At 46.7% G+C, this 27,562-nt stretch overlaps 1 protein-coding gene across 3 annotated transcripts in view; it reads left to right on the top strand.

Moving 5' to 3' along the window:
• The first annotated feature begins 12,611 nt into the window (after positions 1–12,611).
• The window catches only part of LOC116956521 (myosin-binding protein C, slow-type-like), a 118,180-nt gene continuing 103,229 nt past the window's right edge, over positions 12,612–27,562 (top strand). For 2 of the 3 annotated variants that reach the window (XR_012930295.1, XM_076054227.1), the window contains exon 1: positions 12,612–12,746. The gene's annotated coding sequence lies outside the window, so the exon portion shown is untranslated. The remainder of the gene's footprint in view (positions 12,747–27,562) is intronic. The other variant, XM_076054228.1, reaches the window with a different exon arrangement.

Genomic DNA, 27,562 nt, shown 5'->3' with positions numbered 1-27,562 from the left:
TGTGTGGTTGGTGTGTGTGTGGGTGGTTGGTGTGAGTGTGTGGGTGTTTGGTGTGAGTGGTTGGTGTGTGGGTGTGTGTGGGTGGTTTGTGTGTGTGGGTGGTTGGTGCGTGTGTGGGTGGTTGGTGTGTGTGTGGGTGGTTGAAACACGGCAGAACGAATTCTTCTGCCGTAGCTGATCATTGTTACAACGCTGTGGGTGATCACGATATAATTTTCTCCGATACCAAGGTTCTTTGCAAACCCACGGGTTTTTATCAGAGATTTGTTGACGAGGCAATTCAGATCTACAAGCACAGACACATTCGAGTCTTTGGGTCTCTGTGGTTCTATTCGAGTCTTTGATTCCCTGTGGGTCTCTATGGTTCTATTCGAGTCTTTGATTCTCTGTGGGTCTCTATGGTTCTATTCGAGTCTTTGATTCCCTGTGGATTTCTATGGTTCTATTCGAGTCTTTGATTCCCTGTGGGTCTCTGTGGTTCTATTAGAGTCTTTGATTCTCTGTGGGTCTCTATGGTTCTATTCGAATCGTTGGTTATCTGTGGGTCTCTATGGTTCTATTCGAGTCTTTGATTCTCTGTGGGTCTCTATGGTTCTATTCGAGTCTTTGATTCTCTGTGGGTCTCTATGGTTCTATTCGAGTCTTTGATTCTCTGTGGGTCTCTATGGTTCTATTCGAATCTTTGGTTATCTGTGGGTCTCTATGGTTCTATTCGAGTCTTTGATTCTCTGTGGGTCTCTGTGGTTCTATTCGAGTCTTTGGGTCTCTGTGGGTCTCTATGGTTCTATTCGAGTCTTTGGGTCTCTGTGGGTCTCTGTGGTTCTATTCGAGTCTTTGATTCTCTGTGGGTCTCTGTGGTTCTACTCGAGTCTTTGATTCTCTGTGGTTCTCTATGGTTCTATTCGAATCTTTGGTTATCTGTGGGTCTCTATGGTTCTACTCGAGTCTTTGATTCTCTGTGGGTCTCTATGGTTCTATTCGAGTCTTTGATTCTCTGTGGGTCTCTATGGTTCTATTCGAATCTTTGGTTATCTGTGGGTCTCTATGGTTCTACTCGAGTCTTTGATTCTCTGTGGGTCTCTATGGTTCTACTCGAGTCTTTGATTCTCTGTGGGTCTCTATGGTTTTATTCGAGTCTTTGGGTCTCTGTGGGTCTCTATGGTTCTATTCGAGTCTTTGGGTCTCTGTGGGTCTCGATGGGTCTCATCCTTCCGATGTTAGCAAGCCACTGGGAGGTTTGCTGCCTTTTTAAATCATCGTCCAGAATGAATAAATAATGTATTTATAATTCCTGATTGCTGTTGTTGTCGTGTTTAGTTTGTTGTCCTTCCTCCTGGCACCTCCAATGTTTCACGGTTGGCTACGTACGGTGTGAAGGAAGTTGAACGTACACACATACACGATGATGGTGTTGATGTTGACTGTGGTGATGTTAAGGAAGTAGCTGCACCATGAGGAAGTCGGGGATGTCGACATTGATGGTGGTGATGGTGGTGTTGGTGGTGTTGATGCTCCCGTCTGGAACGTTCTTCCCTTCCGACACTAGGAAGCCCACTGGTAGCTGTGCTGCAGTTTTAAATCATCGTCGAGATTGACAAACTCATTTGTTTACAACTGTTTACACTATACACTACTATATACTAAACTACACCGCTAAACACTACAATATACACTACACTATACACTACACTGCTATACGCTACAGATTGGGCACGGTTCGCCTAATAAGTTCTCCAAACACGTGGGGAACATTGGCACGTCGTTGATGTATTGTGTAGACGTGGGGGATTTGACATCGCCAGTGAAATCCATTCGTGTTGTTGGGAGTCGGTTTAAAAATAAGCGACCCGCATGCCCTACATTTGTTTAAATGTTAAATATTTCGTTTGTGTTGTGTCTTGTCTTGCTATATATTTATATATCAATATATTTATAATTCACTGGGGTGGCACAAGCCACACGTGGTGTGGCTATGGCCATGCAAACCCATAGAGAAACATAGAGACCCGTACAGATTATCTTTGGGTCTTCCCGTATAGATACACAGAGACGCATAGAGATACATGGAGACACGCAGAGAAACATAGAGACCCGTAGAGATTATCTTTGGGTCTTCCCGTATAGATACACAGAGACGCATGGAGATACATGGAGACACGCAGAGATACATAGAGACCCGTACAGATTATCTTTGGGTCTTCCCGTATAGATACACAGAGACGCATAGAGATACATGGAGACACGCAGAGATACATAGAGACCCGTACAGATTATCTTTGGGTCTTCCCGTATAGATACACAAAGACGCATAGAGATACATGGAGACACGCAGAGATACATAGAGACCCGTACAGATTATCTTTGGGTCTTCCCGTATAGATACACAGAGACGCATAGAGATACATGGAGACACGCAGAGATACATAGAGATACATAGAGACCCGTAGAGATACATATAAACTGATAGAGATACATAGAGACCCATAGAGATACATTTAGATACATAGAGACCCGTAGAGATACATAGAGACCAGTAGAGATACATAGAGACACGCAGAGATACATAGAAAACCCTAAAAATACATAGAGATAATTTGAGATACGTAGTAATACATGGAGACACGTAAAGATACTCAGATATATGGAGACCCGAAGAGATAAATAAAGACCCGTAGCAACCCATAGAGACATGAAGAGATACATAGAGACCTGTAGAGATACATAGAGACCAGTAGAGATACATAGAGACCCATAGAGATACATGGAGACCCGTAGAGATACGTGGAGACCCATAGAGATACATAGAGGCCAGTAGAGACACATAGAGACCCATAGAGATACATAGAGACTAGTGGAGATACATAGAGACCTGTAGCGATACATAGAGACCAGTAGAGATACATAGAGACCAGTAGAGATACATTGAGACCCATAGAGATACATAGAGACCCGTAGAGATACATAGAGACCAGTAGAGACACATAGAGACCCATAGAGATAAATAGAGACCAGTAGAGATACATAGAGATCTGTAGAGATACATAGAGACCAGTAGAGATACATAGAGACCAGTAGAGATACATAGAAACCCATAGAGATACATAGAGACCAGTAGAGATACATGGAGACCTGTAGAGATACATAGAGACCCATAGAGATGCATGGAGACCAGTAGAGATACATAGAGACCAGTAGAGATACATAGAGACCCATAGAGATACATGGAGACCCGTAGAGATACATAGAGACCCATAGAGATGCATGGAGACCCGTAGAGATACATAGAGACCAGTAGAGATACATAGAGACCCATAGAGATACATGGAGACCCGTAGAGATACATAGAGACCCATATAGATACTTGGAGACCCGTAGAGATACATAGAGACCAGTAAAAATACATAGAGACCAATAGAGATACATGGAGACCCGTAGAGATACATAGAGACCCTTAGAGATACATAGAGACCAGTAGAGATACATAGAGACACGAAGAGATACATAGAGAGCTGTAGAGATACATAGAGACCGGTAGAGATACATAGAGACCCATAGAGATACATGGAGACCCGTAGAGATACGTGGAGACCCATAGAGATACATAGAGACCAGTAGAGACACATAGAGACCAGTGGAGATACATAGAGACCTGTAGAGATACATAGAGACCAGTAGAGATACATAGAGACCTGTAGAGATACATAGAGACCCATAGAGATACATAGAGACCAGTGGAGATACATAGAGACCTGTAGAGATACATAGAGACCAGTAGAGATACATAGAGACCAGTAGAGATACATTGAGACCCATAGAGATACATAGAGACCCGTAGAGATACATAGAGACCAGTAGAGACACATAGAGACCCATAGAGATACATAGAGACCAGTAGAGATACATAGAGACCTGTAGAGATACATAGAGACCAGTAGAGATACATAGAGACCAGTAGAGATGCATAGAAACCCATAGACATACATAGAGACCAGTAGAGATACATGGAGACCCGTAGAGATACATGGAGACCCATAGAGATGCATGGAGACCCGTAGAGATACATAGAGACCAGTAGAGATGCATAGAGACCCATAGAGATACATGGAGACCCGTAGAGATACATAGAGACCCATAGAGATGCATGGAGACCCGTAGAGATACATAGAGACCAGTAGAGATACATAGAGACCCATAGAGATACATGGAGACCCGTAGAGATACATAGAGACCAATATAGATACTTGGAGACCCGTAGAGATACATAGAGACCAGTAGAAATACATAGAGACACGTAGAGCCCCGTAGAGACCCGTAGAGATGCATAGAGACCCGGAGAGACCCATAGAGACCAGTAGAGATACATAGAGACCTGTAGCGATACATTGAGACCAGTAGAGATACATAGAGACCTGTAGCGATACATAGAGACCAGTAGAGAAACATAGAGACCCATATAGCGACACGTCGCGATACATATAGATATATAGCGATATTTAGATATACATGGAGACCCATAGAGATACTAATATGTTACATAGACACATATAGAGTCCCTTAGAGGTACAACAGAGATACATACGTTGTGCATGTATCTCTGTTGTCGTTTGCATCGTGTAAAAAATAAACAATGTTGTGTTGTTAAACTCTCCATCACCGAAAACTCTGCCATTGTTGGTCTAGTAGAACAACACGTGGCCGATTAGATACCACTTCAACACCAATTAGTTACCACTTCAAAACCAATTAGTTACCACTTCAACACCAATTAGTTACCACTTTAACACCAATTAGTTACCACTTCAACACCAATTAGTTACCACTTCAACACCAATTAGTTACCACTTCAACACCACTTAGTTACCACTTTAACACCAATTAGTTACCACTTCAACACCAATTAGTTACCACTTCAACACCAATTAGTTACCACTTCAACACCAATTAGTTACCACTTCAACACCAATTAGTTACCACTTCAACACCAATTAGTTACCACTTCAACACCACTTAGTTACCACTTTAACACCAATTAGTTACCACTTCAACACCAATTAGTTACCACTTTAACACCAATTAGTTACCACTTTAACACCAATTAGTTACCACTTTAACACCAATTAGTTACCACTTCAACACCAATTAGTTACCACTTCAGCACCAATTAGTTACCACTTCAGCACCAATTAGTTACCACTTCAACACCAATTAGTTACCACTTCAACACCAATTAGTTACCACTTCAACACCAATTATTTACCACTTCATTACTAATTAGTTACCACTTCAACACCAATTAGTTACCACTTCAACACCAATTAGTTACCACTTCAACACCAATTAGTTACCACTTCAACACCAATTAGTTACCACTTCAACACCAATTAGTTACCACTTTAACACCAATTAGTTACCACTTCAACACCAATTAGTTACCACTTCAACACCAATTAGTTACCACTTCAACACCAATTAGTTACCACTTTAACACCAATTAGTTACCACTTTAACACCAATTACTTACCACTTCAACACCAATTAGTTACCACTTTAACACCAATTAGTTACCACTTCAACACCAATTAGTTACCGCTTCAACACCAATTAGTTACCACTACAACACCAAATAGTTACCACTTCAACACCAATTAGTTACCACTTTAACACCAATTAGTTACCACTTCAACACCAATTAGTTACCACTTCAACACCAATTAGTTACCACTTTAACACCAATTACTTACCACTTCAACACCAATTAGTTACCACTTCAGCACCAATTAGTTACCACTTCAACACCAATTAGCTACCACTTCAACACCAATTAGTTACCACTTCAACACCAATTAGTTACCACTTTAACACCAATTAGTTACCACTTCAACACCAATTAGTTACCACTTCAACACCAATTAGTTACCACTTCAGCACCAATTAGTTACCACTTTAACACCAATTAGTTACCACTTCAACACCAATTAGTTACCACTTTAACACCAATTAGTTACCACTTCAACACGAATTAGTTACCACTTTAACACCAATTAGTTACCGCTTCAACACCACTTAGTTACCACTTCAACACCAATTAGTTACCACTTTAACACCAATTAGTTACCGCTTCAACACCAATTAGTTACCACTTTAACACCAATTAGTTACCACTTTAACACCAATTAGTTACCACTTCAACACCAATTAGTTACCACTTCAACACCAATTAGTTACCACTTCAGCACCAATTAGTTACCGCTTCAACACCAATTAGTTACCACTTCAACACCAATTAGTTACCACTTCAACACCAATTAGTTACCACTTTAACACCAATTAGTTACCACTTCAACACCAATTAGTTACCGCTTCAACACCAATTAGTTACCACTTCAATATTAATTAGTTACCGCTTCAACACCAATTAGTTACCACTTCAACACCAATTAGTTACCACTTCAGCACCAATTAGTTACCACTTCAACACCAATTAGTTACCACTTCAACACCAATTAGTTACCACTTTAACACCAATTAGTAACCACTTCAACACCAATTAGTTACCGCTTCAACACCAATTAGTTACCACTTCAATATTAATTAGTTACCACTTCAACACCAATTAGTTACCACTTCAGCACCAATTAGTTACCACTTCAACACCAATTAGTTACCACTTCAACACCAATTAGTTACCACTTTAACACCAATTAGTAACCACTTCAAAACCAATTAGTTACCGCTTCAACACCAATTAGTTACCACTTCAATATTAATTAGTTACCACTTCAACACCAATTAGTTACCACTTCAACACCAATGGAGTGGGAGGTCCATTTCTGCCAACAGTTGGCGTGAGCCAAGCAGTTGCAGAGCTGCACCATCATCAAGCGACTCGAGGTAACGCGTTGGGATCACTCCACGTGGCTACACCCTCCCTAGCCCCCCTCTCTCTCTCGCTGTGTGGGTTGTCGCTGGAAACTCAACGCGAAGTTTACTTTAGAGCCGACTTCTCCCCTGTGGAATCGCCTGAATTGAGCGGCGTTGATGATGGAGCCCATTGAGCCCCGTAGACGACACAGAGGGGAAAGGGAGATGATGATGGTGATGGTGGTGATGATGATGGTGATGATTGTGATGATGGTTATGGTGGTGATGGTGATGATTGTGATGGTGGTGATGATGGTGGTGATGGTGATGATGGTAATGATTGTGATGATTGTGATGATGGTGATGATTGTGATGATTGTGATGATGGTGATGCTGGTGATAATGGTGGTGATGGTGATGATGATGGTAATGATTGTGATGATGGTGATGATGGTTATGGTGATGATGGTGATGATGATGGTGATGATGATGGTGATGATGGTAATGATTGTGATGATTGTGATGATGGTGATGATGGTCACGGTGATGATGGTGATGCTGGTTATGATGATGGTGGTGATGGTGATGATGATGGTAATGATTGTGATGATGGTAATGATGATGGTGATGATGGTGATGATGATAATGATTGTGATGATGGTGATGATGGTCACGGTGATGATAGTGATGCTGATGATGATGTTGGTGATGGTGATGATGATGGTAATGATTGTGATGATGGTGATGATGGTTATGGTGATGATGATAATGGTGATGATGGTGATGATGGTGGTGATAATGATGATGGGTCGTGGTTGAAGACAGTGGTGATGGTGGTGGTGGTGGCCTCGTGCCAGTCTGTGTCTGTGGGGAGCGGTGGTGCAGCGGTTAGCGCACATCACGTGGCGAACCCAGCGTCCCGAGTTCGATTCCCGCTCACGGCCAACACCCAGTGACGGTTATGTGAGCCGGTTCTGGGTCTCCCCTAGGTCGACTCAGCCTCAAATGAGTACCTGGTGCGATGTGTAGTAAACATCGCCACTTGGGAGACAAAGGCGGCCGGGCGTGGTGCTGACTGCCCACCCCTTCGTGTACCGTTACCGGCCTTCATAGGTGCCCGCTAACAGCACTTGCCCCTACTGTCTGTTAAGGCTATGCGGGGGGTCTTTGTCTTTGTTGGTAGTGTTAGTAGTTGGCACAGGTGGTGCATCTGCCAGTCATCTCAGTCAGTCGACCCATGGCACCTGCTGGGTCTGTCCCATCACCTCATGCGGGCGGAACTTCCAGTGGCCTTAACGTGCACTTAGCCTGGCACAAGCGCCGTGGTGACGTCACCGCCACTTAGTGGCGAATGGGGGGTAGTTGTTATTAGTGGTAGCGTCAGTGTGCGGTCCTGGGCCTCCCCTAGGTCGACTTAGCCATAAATTAGTGCCTGGCGCGTTGTGTAAACATTGCCACTGGGAAAGACAAGGCGTGACCGGCACGTGCCCCCAACAGTCTGGTGAGGCTATACGGGGGATATGTGTCTTTGTCCGTGTGTGGGGAGCGGTGGTGCAACGGTTGGCGCGCTGCGCTACGACCCCGTCGACGCGAGTTCGATTCCCGCTCACGGCCACCAACACCACCGACGATGATTCTCTGAACCGGTCCTGGGCCTGCTCCCCTCTAGGTCGACTCAGCCTCTAAGGAGTGCCCTGGGGTGCGATGTGGAGTAGATATCGTCACGTGGGGAGACAAAGGCGGGCGGGCAGGCAGCGGGGCGGGGCGGGGGGGGGCTGGCCACCCCACCCCCCCCCCCCTCGTCGTGCGCCGTGCCGGCCTTCATAGGTGCTACTCACCAAGGCCGTAATTATAATAAATATTGTGGTGGGAACACATCACTCCCCCCAATATTCAAATATGCTCAAAATGTCCCCCCCCCCCAATATATTGCTATAAAATAGATTTCTGTTGACATGATTGTTGGTTATGGTTGTACTTTATTAATCCATAACCTCTGCCATTGCATACAATGAAACAAGAAATGGTAAAAATGTGATACAATAACACTCTTAGACATTGTTGTACATCAACAAAAAAATCCATCCTATGTGTCAGTGCTTTTTTTTATCTTAGGCAGGAAATTCGTTTTCAAATTAACATTTTTTTCTGGGGGGGGGGGGACCCCCCCAGACCCTCTGGAAGATTTTGTCCCCCCCAATGTTGACTCCATGGCTACAGGCGTGCTGCTCACTCACAGCACTTGCCCTGCCACCAGTCTGCTAAAGGCTACACGGGGGACCTTTGTCTTTCATTCGCGTGTCCGTGTTGGGGAGGGGGAGAGGGTGAGGGGGGTGAGCCCACGCGCATCTGTCGAGACGTGATCGCGCACATGAACACACGGGGGGTGTGGGGGGGGCACGAGGGGACTGGGGGGGGGGAGGTCACGTGACCCACCCCACACTCACTCCGGCCCCCCAATGGCTAAGGGTGGATTCTGGGTGGTGGGTGGAGGGGGGTGGGAGAATCGGTGGGATATGGCACGGGTCTGGAAAATTAGCATCAGAATCTGAATATTTGAGACTGCATGATGAGGAAATCCGATGAGCTAAGAAGCGCTTTAGTCGCAGGCGTCGAGCAGAACGTCACACCAACAAACCGCGGAACACACAGACACGAGAGGTTTAACAAGTCCCTTGCAACTAAATACAACTGAACTGTTTGTCACACGAACACATCTTACCAGATTTCACTCTATGAGTGAGTGTGCGTGATTGAGTGTGCGTGAGTGTGTATGAGTGTGTGAGCGTGTGCGTGTGCGTGCGTGAGTGTGTATGAGTGTGCGTGCGTGTGCGTGCGTGAGTGTGTGGGTGAGTGTGTGGGTGAGTGTGTGGGTGAGTGTGTGCGTGAGTGTGTGGGTGAGTGTATGGGTGAGTGTGTGGGTGAGTGTGTGGGTGAGTGTGGGGGTGAGTGTGTGGGTGAGCGTGTGGGTGAGTGTGTGGGTGAGTGTATGGGTGAGTGCGTGCGTGAGTGTGTGGGTGAGTGTGTGGGTGAGTGTGTGTGTGAGTGTGTGGGTGAGTGTGTGGGTGAGTGTGTGGGTGAATGTATGGGTGAGTGTGTGGGTGAGTGTGTGGGTGAGTGTGTGGGTGAGTGTGTGGGTGAGTGCGTGCGTGGGTGTGTGGGTGAGTGTGTGGGTGAGTGTGTGGGTGAGTGTGTGGGTGAGTGTGTGAGTGAGTGCGTGCGTGAGTGTGTGGGTGAGTGTGTGGGTGAGTGTGTGGGTGAGTGTATGGGTGAGTGTGTGGGTGAGTGTGTGGGTGAGTGTGTGGGTGAGTGTGTGTGTGTATGAGCGTGCGTGCGTGTGCGTGCGTGAGTGTGTGGGTGAGTGTGTGGGTGAGTGTGTGGGTGTGTGGGTGAATGCGTGGGTGAGTGTGTGGGTGAGTGTGTGGGTGAGTGTGTGGGTGAGTGTGCGGGTGAGTGTGTGGTTGAGTATGTGGGTGAGTGTGTGGGTGAGTGTGTGGGTGAGTGTGTGGGTGAGTGTGTGGGTGAGTGTATGGGTGAGTGTGTGGGTGAGTGTGTGGGTGAGTGTATGGGTGAGTGTGTGGGTGAGTGTGTGGGTGAGTGTGTGGGTGAGTGTATGGGTGAGTGTGTGGGTGAGTGTGTGTGTGAGTGTGTGGGTGAGTGTGTGGGTGAGCGTGTGGGTGAGTGTGTGGGTGAGTGTATGGGTGAGTGTGTGGGTGAGTGTGTGGGTGAGTGTGTGGGTGAGTGTGTGGGTGAGTGTATGGGTGAGTGTGTGGGTGAGTGTGTGTGTGAGTGTGTGGGTGAGTGTGTGGGTGAGCGTGTGGGTGAGTGTGTGGGTGAGTGTATGGGTGAGTGTGCGTCCGTGTGCGTGGGTTAGGTTAGTGGGGAGCGATGGTGTAGCAGTTAGCGCACTGCGCTACGAACCCAGCAACCCGAGTTCGATTCCCGCTCACGTTCAACATCAGTGACGATTCATTATCTGAACCGGCCCTGGGCCTCCTCCCCTAGGTCAACTAAGCCTCAAATGAGTACCTGGTACGTTGTGTAAACATCGCCACTGGGGAGACAAAGGCGGCCGGGCGAGGAGCTGGCCACCCACCCCCTCGTGTGCCGTGCCGGCCTTCATAGGTGCTCGCTAACAGCACTTGCCCCGACAGTCTGTTCAGGCTACACGGGGGATCATGGAGGAGACCTCCTGGGTAGTTTAGCGACCCATCAGGCTTGACCCGTAGTCTATGCTTGAAGTAGTTGAGGGATGGTGATGACATGTTGGCAACACCCAGAGTAGGGAAACCTCTGAATCTGACGGAGAATTGACTCTGCGTGCGTGTTGGTGGTGCGGCAGAGGGAAGGGGGCGCGAATTTCATTGTAGTGGCTCGTGTTGTACGCATGGATTTGGGAATAAACCTGGAAGGAAACTTTGGTTAGGTTTTGCCTACGGTGCATATTTGGAGTGTATTAATGTTGTAGATAGACGTGATATTGAATTCCTTAAGTGGTTCGAGGGGGTAAAGCCAATTGAGCTAATTATTTTTCAGAAGCTGGCCTGGCCATCACAGATGATGGTAGCTCAACGAAGTGACTCATCACCACCATCACCACCATCACCACCATCATCATCACCATCATCACCATCACCACCATCATCATCACCATCATCACCATCACCACCATCATCACCATCATCACCATCATAACCACCATCACCACCATCATCATCACCATCACCACCATCATCATCACCATCATCACCATCACCACCATCATCACCATGATCACCATCATCACCACCACCACCACCATCATCACCATCATCATCATGATCATCATCACCACCATCATCACCATCATCACCATCATTACCATCATCACCATCATCACCATCATTACCATCATCACCATCACCACCATCATCACCATCATCACCATCATCACCACCATCACCACCATCATCATCACCATCACCACCATCATCATCACCATCATCACCATCACCACCATCATCACCATGATCACCATCATCACCACCATCACCAGCATCATCACCATCATCACCATCATCACCATGATCATCATCACCACCATCATCACCATCATCACCATCATTACCATCATCACCATCATCACCATCATTACCATCACCACCATCACCACCATCATTGCCATCACGACCATCATCACCATCATCACCACCATTACCATCATTACGACCACGTGGACATTTCTAGCAGAAGTCAAATAATCGAAAAATTCTAAACGCGTGTTGACTCTAAATGTGGCTTGGCAGGTGGAGGGGTGGGGGGGATAGAGGGGAGGGGGATAGAGGGGAGGAGGGGTATACGAATTAGGGGGGCGGGGCTATGGGGGGAAGGGGTGGGCAAATCGGGGAGGGGGGATATAGGGGTGGGGGAGGAATATAGGGGGGTGAATTATGGAGGGGTGGGGTGTGGGGGATGTAGGGGAGGGGGAGAATAGAGAAGGAATTATGGGGGGGGGGGGGGAGGCATCGGAGTGGAGCAGTGGGGAGTGTAAAGGGGAGGGAGAAGGGGAGGGGGCACGATTGGAATATCGTGGGAGGAGGGGTAGGGGAAGGGGGTGATGACAATGGGGGGAGGGGAGGGGTGGTGACAATGGGGGGAGGGGAGGGGTGGTGACAATGGGATAATCTATAAAGGGAGCGCTGATCGCCAGCAATCAATTCCCGCTGATTGACGCCGCGTGGCGCGCGCTCAGGAGGGGTCCACGTGCAGCTCAACCGCGACGTTTCAGGCTCTTTGTGCAAAATAAATAAACATAAATTAAATATAAACTTAGGACTTTTTTACACTGCACCTCCATATTGAAGACATTTCACTCGGACAGGGAAGCGCCTGAAGACGTTGATCTCGTAAGTCTGAGTTTGCAAGTCTGAGTTTCATTTTAGCAGTGTTGAGTCTATGGGTAGCAGTGATGAGTCCATGGGTGGGAGTGTTGAGTCTATGGGTAGCAGTGTTGAGTCTATGGGTGGCAGTGTTGAGTCTATGAGTGGCAGTGTTGAGTCTATGGGTGGCAGTGTTGAGTCTATTGGGTGGCAGTGTTGAGTCTGTGGGTGGCAGTGTTGAGTCTATGGGTAGCAGTGTTGAGTCTATGGGTGGCAGTGTTGAGTCTATGGGTGGCAGTGTTGAGTCTATGGGTGGCAGTGTTGAGTCTAGGGGTGGCAGTGTTGAGTCTATGGGTAGCAATGTTGAGCCTATGGGTGGCAGTGTTGAGTCTATGGGTAGCAGTGTTGAGTCTATGGGTGGCAGTGTTGAGTCTATGGGTAGCAGTGTTGAGTCTATGGGTAGCAGTGTTGAGTCTATGGATGGCAGTGTTGAGTCTATGGGTAGCAGTGTTGAGTCTATGGGTAGCAGTGCTGAGTCTATGGGTGGCAGTGTTGAGTCTATGAGTGGCAGTGTTGAGTCTATGGGAAGCAGTGTTGAGTCTATGGGTGGCAGTGTTGAGTCTATGGGTGGCAGTGTTGAGTCTATGGGTGGCAGTGTTTAGTCTATGAGTGGCAGTGTTGAGTCTGTGGGTGGCAGTGTTGAGCCTATGGGTGGCAGTGTTGAGTCTATGGGTAGCAGTGTTGAGTCTATGGGTGGCAGTGTTGAGTCTATGGGTGGCAGTGTTGAGTCTATGGGTAGCAGTGTTGAGTCTATGGATGGCAGTGTTGAGTCTATGGGTAGCAGTGTTGAGTCTATGGGTAGCAGTGCTGAGTCTATGGGTGGCAGTGTTGAGTCTATGAGTGGCAGTGTTGAGTCTATGGGAAGCAGTGTTGAGTCTATGGGTGGCAGTGTTGAGTCTATGGGTGGCAGTGTTGAGTCTATGGGTGGCAGTGTTTAGTCTATGAGTGGCAGTGTTGAGTCTGTGGGTGGCAGTGTTGAGTCTATGGGTGGCAGTGTTGAGTCTATGGATGGCAGTGTTGAGTCTATGGGTAGCAGTGTTGAGTCTATGGGTAGCAGTGTTGAGTCTAGGGGTAGCGGTGTTGAGTCTATGGGTGGCAGTGTTGAGTTTAGGGTTGGCAGTGTTGAGTCTAATGGTAGCAGTGTTGAGTCTATTGGTAGCAGTGTTGAGTCTATGGGTGGCAGTGTTGAGTCTATGGGTAGCAGTTTTGAGTATAGGTGTGGCAGTGTTGAGTCTATGGATAGCAGTGTTGTCTAGGGGTAGCAGTGTTGAGTCTATGGGTAGCAGTGTTGAGTCTAGGGGTAGCAGTGTTGAGTCTATGGGTGGCAGTGTTGAGTGTATGGGTAGCAGTGTTGAGTCTATGGGTAGCAGTGTTGAGTCTATGGGTAGCAGTGTTGAGTCTATGGGTAGCAGTGTTGAGTCTATGGGTAGCAGTGTTGAGTCTATGGGTAGCAGTGTTGAGTCTATGGGTGGCAGTGTTGAGTCTATTGGTAGCAGTGTTGAGTTTATGGGTGGCAGTGTTGAGTCTATGGGTAGCAGTGTTGAGTCTATGGGTAGCAGTGTTGAGTCTATGGGTGGCAGTGTTGAGTCTAGGGGTGGCAGTGTTGAGTCTATGGGTAGCAATGTTGAGTCTATGGGTGGCAGTGTTGAGTCTATGGGTAGCAGTGTTGAGTCTATGGGTGGCAGTGTTGAGTCTATGGGTAGCAGTGTTGAGTCTATGGGTGGCAGTGTTGAGTCTATGGGTGGCAGTGTTGAGTCTATGGGTAGCAGTGTTGAGTCTATGGATGGCAGTGTTGAGTCTATGGGTAGCAGTGTTGAGTCTATGGGTAGCAGTGCTGAGTCTATGGGTGGCAGTGTTGAGTCTATGAGTGGCAGTGTTGAGTCTATGGGAAGCAGTGTTGAGTCTATGGGTGGCAGTGTTTAGTCTATGAGTGGCAGTGTTGAGTCTGTGGGTGGCAGTGTTGAGTCTATGGGTGGCAGTGTTGATTCTATGGATGGCAGTGTTGAGTCTATGGGTAGCAGTGTTGAGTCTATGGGTAGCAGTGTTGAGTCTAGGGGTAGCAGTGTTGAGTCTATGGGTGGCAGTGTTGAGTTTAGGGGTGGCAGTGTTGAGTCTATTGGTAGCAGTGTTGAGTCTATGGGTGGCAGTGTTAAGTCTATGGGTAGCAGTGTTGAGTCTATGGGTGGCAGTGTTGAGTTTAGGGGTGGCAGTGTTGAGTCTATTGGTAGCAGTGTTGAGTCTATTGGTAGCAGTGTTGAGTCTATGGGTGGCAGTGTTGAGTCTATGGGTAGCAGTTTTGAGTATAGGTGTGGCAGTGTTGAGTCTATGGATAGCAGTGTTGTCTAGGGGTAGCAGTGTTGAGTCTATGGGTAGCAGTGTTGAGTCTAGGGGTAGCAGTGTTGAGTCTATGGGTGGCAGTGTTGAGTCTATGGGTAGCAGTGTTGAGTCTATGGGTGGCAGTGTTGAGTCTATGGGTAGCAGTGTTGAGTTTATGGGTGGCAGTGTTGAGTCTATGGGTAGCAGTGTTGAGTCTATGGGTAGCAGTGTTGAGTCTATCGGTAGCAGTGTTGAGTTTATGGGTGGCAGTGTTGAGTCTATGGGTAGCAGTTTTGAGTCTATGGGTGGCTCTGGCTCGGCAGCAATTGCCCCTTTCGGTCTGCGGAGACTCCACAGGAGGGCGATATCTTCGTCTTTGTTAGGGATTCATTTCTCACGGAGTAAGCGACACTTCGCTGCGAGACTCGACTGGATATCGCCGCGGTAGCTAGGAGATGTTAACTCCCTCGCCTGGTATACAGGAGGTCGTGGGTTTGATCCCCACCATGAAGCCTGCTGCTGTATATTTGTAGTTTGCGTGTCTCTCTCTCATCATCATCATCACGGTGGCTAGGAGATGTTAACTACCTCGCCGGGTATGCAGGAGGTCGTGGGTTCGATCCCGACCCTGACGATGCCTGCTGCTGCTGTATATTTGTAGTTTGCGTGTCTCTCTCTCATCATCATCATCATCACGGTGGCTAGGAGATGTTAACTACCTCGCCTGGTACACAGGAGGTCGTGGGTTCGATCCCGACCCTAACGATGCCTGCTGCTGTATATTTGTAGTTTGCGTGTCTCTCTCTGTCTCTCTCCTCGTGGTCGAGTGGATTTTTCTCCGGGTCTCCGGGTTTTATCCCCTTCGCCCTCCACATTTGGAATCGACGTCACAGCGTTTTGAGAGTTAATTAGCTGCTGCTGCTGCTATAAATTCCCACAGGCCGGTGACGATGACGCCGGTGACGAGAAGGCCACTTCGTGTGAGCTGCCATCATTTGCGACGGGGGCAATTCGCTTACGGAAAAAAATAAAGGTTTAGCGAGACGGTAGATCATGGATGTGGTGTGCCGGGTGCGGAAGAATCCTCTCCCCCCCTCCCCCCGGAAGGGTGGAGGAGGGGTCAGGGACCTTGGACGGACGAGGCTAAAAGCGATCCCTGCGCATATCCATGGCGAGTGATATCTGATCCGACTCCGCCGTAAATATCATCGCCGGAGAAGACAAAGGCGGCTCGGGTCGGGCCGGGCCGGGCCGTGCCGGGCTGCTTCTTTGCAAGCCCTTAATAGGTGCTCGCTAACAATCCCGGTGTAGGGCTGCAGCCCTCAACTTTATAGGCTCGTCTTGGCACGGGCGTGATGGTGCGGTGAACGCAGCCTCGATAGCTGCCTTGCGATACGAGGGGCTGCCACTTCTGGTGATCGGGACACGTCTGGACGAGCTCCCGAATGCTCGCCATGACGTTGTTCCGCTGCACTTGCTCGGGAGAGAGGCATCCATCCAGCAGTGGATTGAACACGCATGTGCAACGCGCGTCGCTAATTGGTGGCTCGGAAATGTTGACGAGCTCGCCTGGTAGCCAGGAGGGCCTGAGTTCGATCCCGACCCTGATGCCTGCTGCTGTATATTTGGAGTTTGCGTGTCACTCTCTCTGTCATCATCATCATCATGACGGTGGCTATGGAATGTTAACTACCTCGCTTGGAATGCAGGAAGTCGTGGGTTCGATCCTGACCCAAGCTGCTGTATATTTAGAGTTTGCGTGTCTCTCTCTCTGTCATCATCATCACGGTGGCTATGGGATGTTAACTACCTCGCTTGGAATGCAGGAAGTCGTGGGTTCGATCCCGACCCCGACGCCTGCTGCTGTATATTTAGAGTTTTCGTGTCTCTCTCTCTGTCATCATCATCACGGTGGCTATGGGATGTTAACTACCTCGCCTGGAATGCAGGAAGTCGTGGGTTCGATCCCGACCCCGACGCCTGTTGTATATTTAGAGTTTGCGTGTCTCTCCCTCTGTCATCATCATCATCACGATGGCTAGGAGATGTTAACTACCTCGCCTGGTATGCAGGAAATCGTGGGTTCGATCCCGACCCCGACGCCTGCTGCTGTATATTTAGAGTTTGCGTGACTCTCTCTGTCATCATCATCACGGTGGCTATGAGATGTTAACTACCTCGCCTGGAATGCAAGAAGTCGTGGGTTCGATCCCGACCCCGACGCCTGTTGTATATTTAGAGTTTGCTTTTCTCTCTCTCTGTCATCATCATCATTATCACGGTGGCTGCCTCGCCTGGAATGAAGGAGGGCGTGGGTTCGATCCCGAGCCTGAGGTCTGCGCTGCTGTATATTTGAAGTTTGTGTCTCCGGCTCCTCCGGTGTCTTTCCCCTCCACATTTAGAATCAACGTCACCACGCGTTTCGGAGCATTTGACCTCTGCTATAAATTTCCACGCGATGATGATGATGCTGAGCCGCCAATTCGTTGGAGCTATCATTTGTGATGGCCCGAGTCGCTTCTGAGAAGCACGGTTGGCTACGTACGGTGCGAAATAAGTTCAACGTACACACATATCTGGTGCAATACGAGTTAAAAAAAAGAAAGATTAGTTTTAGGTTAATTGTCAATTTCCACGAGCTGAGAGCCTGCCGCTTGGCGGACAGCGCGCGGTACTGCGGGCGATGGCGTCGTGACAAGCCGAGACCTCGATCATCACCAGCGTCATCCTGAATCTACTGCTGGATGAAGACCTTCCCAAGCATCCACCACCACCATTATCATCATAGCAGCCAGGGTCAATCCACTGCTGGATGAAGACCTTCCCAAGCATCCACCACCATCATCATCATAGCAGCCATGGTCAATTCTAGATTTAAAGCTTTCGTGACTGCAAGGATCCACACTCTTTGGTTCTATTCGGTAAAGTCACGTAAAAAACAACAAAAAATAAAAAAAAATTCACGACGTTTCGGCCACAACACAAGTGGCCTTCATCAGGTGAAGGGAGCAGACTGTCTAGAGGACAGCGCTGGAGTGAACAAAGCCAAGCTCAGACCGCGACCTTTAAGCTGTGTGAGAAGAAACAGAGTGCCTTGACAAAGGAATTAGCATAATAATGCGCATTTATTTGGCGGACTTAGCATGATGAACGATGTATAGAGGGGGAGCAAGTGCAGACCGGCGAGGGGGGAAGGGGAGTTTACCTATTGATGGTGTGAAAAGGGAATTTAAGCAGCTGCGAAAGTTTGGGATACCACTACTTGAAAAAATATACTGTACCATTGAAAATTAGTTTAATGTTTGATTTGATTCAGAACATCTTTCCAATGGTTGCTTAATTTGAAACCATCCTCTCGGTTGAAATTGTGTCTGTGTTTGTAAATATGAATTGCCTCGTGAACAAATCTCTGATAAAAACCCGTGGGTTTGCAAAGAACGTTGGTATCGGAGAAAATTATATCGTGATCACCCACAGTGTTGTAACAGTGATCGGCTACGGCAGAAGAATTCGTTCTGCCGTGTTTCAAATCTGATTTGTGCTCGCGAATTCGGTCAGAGACATGTCGTTTCGTCTCCCCGATATAGCAGTCACCACAGGTGCAGATCAATTTGTAAACTCCGGGGTACTGTAAGTCAGGAATGACATCCTTCAAGGAATGGATTAGGTCACGGATTTTGTGTACTGTATTGAACCGGACCAGGATCTTGTGTTCGTTTAGAATTTTGGAGATATTTTTAGTAACGCCTGCTATATATGGTAGTGTGATGGTTTTGATCGGAGTATCAAGTGGTTGTTTCTGTATGGAGGGAGAAACAGCTTGGCGGATGGTACGGTCAGGGTATCCATTCCTTTTTAGGGCCAGATGTACATGTTTTAATTCACTGGTCAGGTGGTGTTGGTCCGAAATGCAATGAGCCCTGTGGTATAACGTTTTGATGAGAGAATTATTTTGCGTCGGGTGGTGGTGGGAATCAAGTTTCAAGTAGGAATCTGTGTGGGTGGGTTTCCTGTAGACAGAATGCCCCAATGAGCCATCAGGTCTCCTCTCAAACAGAACATCCAAGAATGGCAGATTGCCATCTTTCTCCACTTCCATGGTGAATTTGATGGCGGGGTGTCTGGAATGAATGTGGTCTAGGAAAAGGTTCAAAGCCGGGAGGCCATGTGGCCAAATGACGAAAGTGTCGTCTACATATCTCTTCCACAGGGAAGGTCTGAGGGTGGAAGTCTGGATGGCGTCTGATTCAAATTTCTCCATGAAAATATTGGCTATCACTGTGACAAGGGGGATCCCATGGGGGTACCCTCATTTTGTTTGTAGAAGGAGCCATTCCAAGTAAAGTAGGTATTGTTGAGGCAGTGCCTAACCAGTGCAGGTGTGTCGGGGTCTAGTCCATGTTGGACCAAATTTTCAATTATTTCAATGGTATCAGGTACTGGGACCTTGGTGAACAAAGAGACCACATCGAAGCTGACAAGGATATCGTCAGGGGACAGTACAACGTCTTTAACCATAGAGACCAATTGGGCTGAGTTAAGTACTGCTGAGGCGGTCTTGCCAGTGAAAGGCAGCAAGGTATCTGACAGAAAACGGGCTAGTCTATAGGTAGGGGAGTTGATCGTGGATACGATGGGTCGTAGTGGGGTGCCTTCTTTATGAATCTTGGGAAGACCATAGAATCTAGGGGGTCTTGCAGCAGAAGGTTTTAGGGAGGGACGTTTAGTTGGGTCGATTAGGGAGGTCGAACTTGTGATGATCTTGTTGGTTTTTATCGCTAAGCTATTAGTAGGGTCATTTTTTTATTTTTGAGTAACTTCCATCGTTGAGCAGATTCTGGATTTTGTTGTTGTATGAATCTTTATCCATGATTACAGTAGCGTTGCCTTTATCGGCTGAGAGGATGACTATCACTTCTGTTTTTTTTTTATTCGCGAGTTCAGAGCGTTCATTTTTGCTGATGTTACTAATGGGTTTCTTAGCATTCTTAAGAATAGTGGCTATTTCAGCTCTCGCAACGTCTGCTTGGATGTGTCCTACGCCTTTGAGGGCTACATCGACCTGAGAGATGATATCATCTACTGGTATGTGTTTTGGGGTGACAGCAAAATTCAGCCCCCTAGCCAGTACTGTTTTCAGATTGTCCGAAATTGGGGTGCTAAAAATTCCCTTTTCACACCATCAATATGTAAACTCCTCCCCCCCTCGCCGGTCTGCACTTGCTCCCCCCCTATACATCGTTCATCATGCCAAGTCCGCCAATTAAATGCTAATTTTTATGCTTATTCCTTTGTCAATGCACTCGGCTTCCTCTCACACAGCTTAAAGGTCGCGGTCTGAGCTTGGCTGTGTTCACTCCAGCGCTGTCCTCTAGACAGTCTGCTCCCTTCACCTGATGAAGGCCACTTGTATTGTGGCCGAAACGTCGTGAATTTTTTTTTATTTTTTGTTGTTTTTTACGTGACTTTACCGAATAGAACCAAAGAGTACAGCCATAGTCAATCCACTGCTGGATGGAGGCCTCCAAAGCCTCCACCATCATCATAGCAGCAATGGTCTATCCACTGCTGGATGGAGGCCTCCCCCAGTACGTCACCACCTCTCACGGCAATGTGATGATGATGTAACGATGCACCAAGCCACTGGGATCCTCCACAAACGAGGAGCTGAATCTATCATCGCTCCGTCTCCTCGTCGGTGGAATCGTCCTCCCTCCCTCTCTCTCGGTCTTAACGACTATCATCATCAACCATCATCGATCATCATCGATAATCATCGACCATTATCGATCATCATCAACCATCATCGACCATCATTATCATCATCGATCATCATCAACCATCATCGATCATCATCGATCATCATTGACCATCATCATCGATCATCATCAACCATCATTGACCATCATCATCATCGATCATCATTGACCATCATCGATCACCATCGTCTCTTCCCCCAAACCCCACTCACGCCTCGTCACGGCTTGGACGATGTCATAACGAACCCCAGCGCATGCTCCTCAATCCACGCATCCCCCTCTCCCCTCTCCTCTCTCCTCTCCGTTTTGCCGTGGAATTCCCAGCGTGTATCTCTCCATCACAATCATCATCATCACCATGTTGTATCCACTGCTGCATGAAGATCAACGTGATGAAGATGTCGTGAACCCACGTGGGGTTTTGTTATCCCATGCGCTCCTCCTCCTCTCTTCCGTGGAATTCCCAGCAATCATCATCCTCATCATCCTCATCATCGTCATCGTATCAAAACATTTCAAAGGGGGCACCCCCAGCGGCAGCTCTGTCTGTGTGGCACAAGGCGACTCATGAACCTGGCTTGCAAGTGGCGGGGAGTGCTTCAGTTCGGCCAGTAGGGGTTGGAGTGGGGGGGGGCGATGATTGTTCTTGGATATTTTTCTTTCAAACTTGTTAAATTTGCTTGAAGTCAGCCGTCGAAGCAGACGGGGCACGTAGGAATGTGCGGTCAATGCAGCACCCCCGCAGTAATAATCAGGGCGTCCGAGGAGATCCGAACCACGAACCTCTGTCATCATTATCATCATCATCATCCTCACGGTCCATGGGGCACGGAGTCCCGTAGTCCGTGTGTTCACTTTCCTCTCTCTCTCTCTGTGTCTTGTCGTGCCAATATACTCCAGTAATGATGGCACATCATAGTGTAGTTTATGGTGTAGTGTATAGTGTAGTGTATAGTGTAGTGTATAGTGTAGTGTATATTGTAGTGTATAGTGTAGTGTATAGTCGTGTATGGTGTAGTGTATAGTGTAGTGTATGGTGTAGTGTATAGTGTAGTGTATAGTGTGTAGTGTAGTGTATAGTAGTGAAGTGTATAGTGTAGTGTGTAGTGTAGTGTATAGTGTAGTGTATATTGTAGTGTATAGTGCAGTGTATAGTCGTGTATGGTGTAGTGTATAGTGTAGTGTATGGTGTAGTGTATATTGTAGTGTATAGTGTAGTGTATAGTCGTGTATGGTGTAGTGTATAGTGTAGTGTATAGTAGTATAGTGTAGTGTATAGTAGTGTAGTGTATAGTGTAGTGTATATCGTAGTGTAGTGTGTAGTGTAGTGTGTAGTGTATAGTAGTATAGTGTAGTGTGTAGTGTAGTGTATAGTGTAGTGTATAATAGTGTAGTGTATAGTGTAGTGTATAGTGTAGTGTGTAGTGTAGTGTATAGTAGTGTAGTGTATAGTGTAGTGTGTAGTGTAGTGTATAGTAGTGTATAGTGTAGTGTGTAGTGTAGTGTATAGTAGTGTGGTGTATAGTGTAGTGTATAGTAGTGTAGTGTGTAGTGTAGTATATAGTGTAGTGTATAGTGCAGTGTATAGTAGTGTAGTGTAGTGTGTAGTGTATAGTGTAGTGTATAGTAGTGTAGTGTATAGTGTAGTGTATAGTAGTGTAGTGTATAGTGTAGTGTAGTGTATAGTGTAGTGTATATCGTAGTGAAGGCTCAGTGTGCCGTGGTGGCTATGAGATGTAAACTCCCTCGCTTGGTGTGCAGGAGGTCGTGGGGTCGATCCCGATCCCGACACCTGCTGCTGTATATTTGGCGTTTGCGTGTCTCTCTCTCTGTCATCATCATCATCACGGTGGCTATGAGATGTGAACTACCTCGCCTGGGAGTTCACGTCCCATAGACCTCGCGTCCTCCGCTGTTGTCCCCTCCACATTTCTAATCAACGTCAGGTCATGACAATAGTTGACTGCCGCCAACAACAATTCCACACGGCGACGACGATGATGATGATGATGATCCACTTCCCTTGATGCTATAATTTGTGATAAGCCAGGGTCGCTTTTGATTAAAAACCAAGAAAAAAAGTCCACGGTTTAGCTCAGTGGTGGGAGCTTAAGCCGGTTAAAATAAACATTATTTATGTCATTATCTGACCGATGCTGTCTGACTGCTGAGATTGGTGGTTTTTGATGGAATCACCCCTCCCTCGCTCCCTCCCTCCCCCCTCCCTCCCTCCCTCCTCCCTCCCTCCCTCCCTCCCCCCCTCCCTCCACCCCCATTAGCCCCTCCCCCCACCCCCCGCAGCGCGTGTATAGTTTGCGATGTCCTATTGATGGATTGTGGCGTGGCTGGGCAGGGCTTTATAAGGCCGTGCGGAGCGACACTGCGCGGGGATCTTCCATTGCAGCTGGCTCAGCCGCGGACTATTTAAAGATGATTCGAACGATACAGACTGCAGGGGGTGGAGGGAGGGAGGGAGGGGGTGGTGGTGATAGTGTCGGCCGAGGGGAGACGCCCTGCACTCGCACACAATTAGGTCGACTCAGCCTCAAATTAGCACCTGGTGCGGTGTGTAGTAAACATCGCCACTGGGGAGACAAAGGCTGCCGGGCGTGGTGCTGGCCACGCACCCCCACGAATGCCGTGCCGGCCTTCAAAGGTGCTCGCTCACAGCACTTGCCCCAACAGTCTGTTCAGGCTACACGGGGCATCTTTGTCTTTGTGCAGGGTGTGGTGATGAACGTGGGTCAAGCCTTTATAGGTGCTGCTGCTGCTCCTCGCTAACAGCACTTGCGCCAATAGTCTGTGAAGGCTACATGGGGCGTGGGATGATCTTTGTCTTTGGTGAGCGGTGGTGCAGTGGTTAGCGCGCCGAGACAAAGCAACGTTCTCTACACGACGTCCCCTCCCACACATTCAGTTGATCCACTGCTGGATGAGAGCGTCTCCCCGCGCCAGTGGGGAGTGGTGTATTTTGACCATACTAGCGAGTTGGCGACGTTCAAGAGACTCATAGAGGTACATAGAGACCCATAGAGATATATAGAGACCCATAGACTCATAGAGACGCATAGAGATACATAGAGACTCATAGAGATACATAGAGGCCATAGACTCATAGAGACCCATAGAGATACATAGAGATCATAGACTTATAGAGACTCATAGAGATACATAGAGGTCATACACTCATAGAGACCCATAGAAATATATAGAGACCCATAGACTCATAGAGACGCATAGAGATACATAGAGACTCATAGAGATACATAGAGATCATAGACTCATAGAGACGCATAGAGATACATAGAGATCATACTCATAGAGACTCATAGAGATACATAGCGACCATACACTCATAGAGACGCATAGAGATACATAGAGACTCATAGACTCATATAGACGCATAGAGATACATAGAGACTCATAGAGATACAGAGACCATAGACTCATAGAGACGCATAGAGATACATAGAGACCCATAGAGATACATAGAGACCCATAGAGATATATAGAGACCCAATTAGATATATAGACTCATTGAGTTTAACACGTAGGCTTTCGCGACCAATATCATCCATAATACAGGTTTTATTTGGGGTTAGATCACTTAAATATATAAATGTTGTGTCGTTAAACCCGCCACCACCCGACACAGCCAACTAGTAAGGGTTGTCACGTAAACAGAACGTGGCCAATTCGTCACTAGTACAGCACTAGTATATAGTGTAGTGTAAAGTGTAGTGTATAGTGTAGTGTAAAGTGTAGTATACTAGTACAGCACTAGTGTATAGTGTAGTGTATAGTGTAGTGTATAGTGTAGTATATAGTAGTGTAGTGTATAGTGTAGTGTATAGTGTAGTGTGTAGTGTAGTGTATAGTATAGTGTAGTGTATAATGTAGTGTATAGTATAGTGTAGTATACTAGTACAGCACTAGTGTATAGTGTAGTGTATAGTGTAGTGTATAGTGTAGTATACTAGTACAGCACTAGTGTATAGTGTAGTGCATAGTATAGTGTATAATGTAGTGTATAGTGTAGTCTATAGCGCAGTGTATAATAGTGTATAGTGTAGTGTATAGTATAGTGTATAGTAGTGTATAGTGTTGTGTATAGTATAATATAGTGTATAGTAGTGTATAGTGTAGTGTATAATGCAGTGTATAGTGTAGTGTATAGTGTAGTCTATAGTGCAGTGTATAGTAGTGTATAGTGTAGTGTATAGTATAGTGCATAGTAGTGTATAGTGTAGTGTATAGTATAATATAGTGTATAGTAGTGTATAGTGTAGTGTATAGTATAGTGTATAGTGTAATGCATCGTGTAGTGTACTTGTACAGCACTATTGTATAGTGTAGTGTATAGTGTAGTGTATAGTGTAGTGTATAGTATAGTGTGGTGTATAGTGTAGTGTATAGTGTAGTGTATAGTGTATTATATAGTGTAGTGTATAGTGTAGTGTATAGTAGTGTATAGTGTAGTGTAAAGTAGTGTAGTGTATAGTGTATTGTATAGTGTAGTGTATAGTGTAGTGTATAGTAGTGTATAGTGTAGTGTAAAGTAGTGCAGTGTATAATGTAGTGTATAGTGTAGTATATAGTATAGTGTATAGTGTAGTGTATAGTGTAGTGTATAGTGTAGTGTATAGTGTAGTATATAGTGTAGTGTATAGTGTAGTGTATGGTGTAGTGTATAGTGTAGTATATAGTGTAGTGTATAGTAGTGTAGTGTATAGTGTAGTGTATAGTATAGTGTATAGTAGTGTATAGTGTAGTATATAGTATAGTGTATAGTAGTGTATAGTGTAGTGTAAAAGTACAGCACACCGGTGTGTTGGAGAGCAGATCCACAACATTTACAATCTGAGTACGACGTTTCGCCAGTAATTACAACTAGCTTCATCAGGCGACAGCTAGATTCGTGGAGAAATCATCCTGATTCGTTCCTGAAATCGAGGCGTAGATGTGAGGATGTCACTTGTGAGCTTTTCTGTATAAATTGCAATGGGTATCCATTGCCGGTTGGGTTACTCATGATAACCAATGTACATTCATGCATAGTGTACCTCCTGCCGCTTGCATGCAATAAAAGATCAGTACTTGTTATTGTCTGCGTACAGGCGACCCCCAATGATGTATGGTGACCTGTACCGGCATGCATTTAAACAACGTATCACTGAGACTCATGGAGGTACATAGAGACCCATAGAGATGCATAGAGACGCTCAGAGATGCATAGAGACGAACAGAGATGCATAGAGACCCACAGAGATACATAGAGACGCACAGATATACATAGAGACGCACAGAGATACATAGAGACGCACAGAGATACATAGAGACGCACAGTGATGCATAGAGACGAACAGAGATGCATAAAGACGAACAGAGATGCATAGAGACCCACAAAGATGCATAGAGACGCACAGAGATGCATAGAGACCCGCAGAGATACATAGAGACGCACAGAGATACATAGAGACGTACAGAGATACATAGATACCCATAGAGATGCATAGAGACGCACAGAGATACAGAGAGACCCACAGGGATGCATAGAGACGCACAGAGATGCATAGAGACGCACAGTGAAACATAGAGACACACAGAGATACATAGAGACCCACAGAGATACATAGAGACCCACAGAGATACATAGAGACCCACAGTGAAACATAGAGACACACAGAGATACATAGAGACCCACAGAGATACATAGAGACCCACAGAGATACATAGAGACCCACAGAGATACATAGAGACCCACAGTGAAACATAGAGACACACAGAGATACATAGAGACCCACAGAGATACATAGAGACACACAGGGTTACATAGAGACCCACAGAGATACATAGAGACGTACAGAGATACATAGAGACCCATAGAGATGCATAGAGACGCACAGTGATACATAGAGACGCACAGTGAAACATAGAGACACACAGAGATACATAGAGACGTACAGAGATACATAGAGACCCATAGAGATGCATAGAGACGCACAGTGATACATAGAGACGCACAGTGAAACATAGAGACACACAGAGATACATAGAGACGCACAGAGATACATAGAGACGCACAGAGCTGCACTGCGCTCCTTTTACGGACGAGGAGGAACAGCGACACGACACGAAGTCTCTGCCTCTCTGCTGAAACCCTCTGGCCAGCGCCTGAACGTCCGGGCGTATCGGTGCCATTGCACACGCGAGGGTGTTTGATGCCGTGCGTTGCGACGTGGTGGTGAGTTAAATTCTCAGATGAACGTTCACGTGCTGCCCGGGGTATTTTGCACCAATCCGTATTTGCGTCGGGCACCGTTCAGAACGCCGCAACTATAATTGGGGTTGGGTTTTTTTTTCTTTCCTGAGAGCACCGATCAGCCAGACGCGCTGACGTCTGGGATTCGAAAATAGATGACGTACTGCTAGCCAAGGATAGAGAGGACGTCTGATGATCGAGTATAGATGACGTTCGGGTACTCTTTGGTTCCTTTCGGTAAAGTCACGTAGGTATAAAATGAAATATTATACCTACGTGGACTTTACCGAAAGAACCAAATAGTATGGATTCCTGCAGTCACGAAAGCTTCAAATCAAGACGTTCTGGTAGCCAAGGAAATAGAGGAGGTCTGATAATCGATAATCGATTACGTACTTGTAGTCAAGGATAAAGGAGACATATGATGATCGAGAAAAGATGACGTA

Source organism: Petromyzon marinus, chromosome 65, assembly GCF_048934315.1.
Source record: "Petromyzon marinus isolate PM22_M1 ecotype Great Lakes invasive population chromosome 65, UKy_Petmar_22M1.pri1.0, whole genome shotgun sequence".
In the NCBI taxonomy this organism is placed as follows: Eukaryota; Metazoa; Chordata; class Hyperoartia; order Petromyzontiformes; family Petromyzontidae; genus Petromyzon; species Petromyzon marinus.
The sequence above is the reverse complement of the archived record's forward strand: the minus strand, read 5'-3'. Positions and strand labels throughout refer to the sequence as shown.